This window comes from Antennarius striatus, chromosome 3, assembly GCF_040054535.1.
Source record: "Antennarius striatus isolate MH-2024 chromosome 3, ASM4005453v1, whole genome shotgun sequence".
In the NCBI taxonomy this organism is placed as follows: domain Eukaryota; kingdom Metazoa; phylum Chordata; class Actinopteri; order Lophiiformes; family Antennariidae; genus Antennarius; species Antennarius striatus.
The window spans coordinates 20,384,870-20,387,204 of NC_090778.1; positions in this window are offsets into that span (position 1 = coordinate 20,384,870).

The window sequence follows — 2,335 nt, forward strand, 5'->3', positions numbered from 1 at the left end:
TTCCGCGTATGAAAGACGCCCATTGGCTGAGAAGCGCGCCTCTAACAGACACTTCCTGCTAGCAATGCCTGCTGGGAAATTGTGTCAATTTGCTGTAGTACCAAAACAAGAAGGAAACAGTTACGCGCAGATAAAAAATACGACTTATTTAATGTGGCACTATTTTCAGAAATTATTTGATGCAGTATTTTTCAGAGTGGTTACAATTACTGGGGAAGGATTTAGTGCACTTCAAAGAGGATGTGTGGCCAAAATATAAATCGAGTCAAGGAATGAAATTGGATAACGCATCTCAACCACAAAGGAATTTATATTGCCTTTAATTAGAAACAAAGAACAGATTTGACATAATGTGTAAAACAAACATAAGAAGTTAATAAGCACAAAAATAAAAGAAAAATATATAATTAATTACCAGAAACTTTATAATACTCATCTTTGGATAAATGTAACCATTTAATATATTTCTTCCATTTTTCTTTTTTTTCTTTTTTCTCATTATGAAGGGACAGAACCAAGGCAGCAGTCAGACGGATTAGCAACAACCTCGGCTAGAGCAAACACATTTCCTCCGGCCAGATCGTTGCCCAAAATGAATGCAGTGCCACTTATTGGTAAACGTGGGACCACGGCAACTTTTACGCGTTCCGACACCAGCGGTGAATGCAAGTAGATCATGTGGAGTTGGGCGTTAAGCTCGCTCATTTTAACTCCCCACACCAACAAATCAGAAGCCGTCGCGCAATCCATTGTGAGGCTCGGCTGGCTGGTGCCTCGTCGCAGGTTTCTGATCAGTATTTCAGCTGTTAATGTGAAAATTTGGCAATTTTGAGTAAAAATAACCTATAATTGGTGATGTTGAATATAAAATAACTCATCATTGGATAAATATTACCATTTAACTTATTTCTTCCATTTATTCATTTTTTTTCTCTCATTATGGCAGATGAGGCCGTGCCTCACCTGCCCCCCCTGACTGCACGTCACTCACCAGTGTGATTGTGCCTTATTAAAATCGACATCTGCTCGTTTTACACACTGCAGTGAGAGCGAGGAGTTAGACCCTTCAGAGCAAGCATGAGCTGGGTCCCGTTGGGTTTGTCTGTCTGTGGAAGCGATTTCAAATGTCTGCTGATGTGATTAAGCATTATACAAATAAAGGTTGATTGATTGATTATCACCATGCTTCCAAAAAAGATGCAAAAGTTGCAGAAAAAACCAGTGACAATGAATGAAAACTTTTTTCTAAAACTGTTTTTAAATGACTACCAGGCTTTAACATGTTGATAAAACCAATATATAATTTTACTCTTTTTTTTCTTTTTACTTAATCACAGTTATGACGTCGTTATTAATTAAATAATTTAAATTAACACTTTGTTTTGTTTTTATATTGTACTATTGGCAAAATTCAATCCTTGCGTACCCTTCTACCATATATTCTGTTATTACTTTTGGAAAGCATAATCATCATGTTGGGATGCACACATTTTTATGGAGGCACACCCTAGGGATGCAATACTTTCTTGATGTAAAATGAACTCTCAAAGTGCTTTTTTTTTTTTGACAATTATGTAATTTAAGTAATGCCAGCGTAATTGCTTTTTCCTGTTGCTAAAGGAATAGGGACTGACAAAATAACAGGAAGCCCTTAAAACATAGACCTCTAACATGAACATAAACCTGAGAGGGTTAAGGATACAGGATACACATATAATCAGTGTATGTAATCTAAATTTTTAGTTTTAAATCCAAAATATGGAAAGAAAAAGAGTATTTATAAATAGTATATATAGAATATGATCTAAATACGTTCACATTCGGAAAGAAAATACATTTTTAGATGCAATGGATTAACATTTCAAATCATTTAAAAGATGTTGCAATACAGCGATTAACAAGTATTTTCAAATGGTTATTTTGTCAGAATTTTAAAAATTCTTTTCTTGTCTTTACTGTTTTCGGTTTTCAAAATAAACCTCTCTTGAAACAGTTCAATAGCTCAAAAGATCTGGAGAATGACGATGGCAAATTGGTATATAATAGTGTGTGCATGTGCTCTTTCAAAACATTCACATTCCTCCACATGTACTGTTGCTACACTTTTGTTCCCATCTTCGTGAGGGTGTATGTTTGTGTCATACATTTCTGAAGTAAGGGTCCACTGGGATAATGTACCATGACCCCAAATTCTGGGGTCCTGAACAATGTCCTTCTGCAACCCAACGCAAACCTTGAGGGGTTCCAAACCTACGTGCTCAAGCTGACAAATCACCCAGAGGCTCCAGTAAGATCCCCAAGCAGCCCAGCACAGGGCACCAGGAAAAGGTTGTTT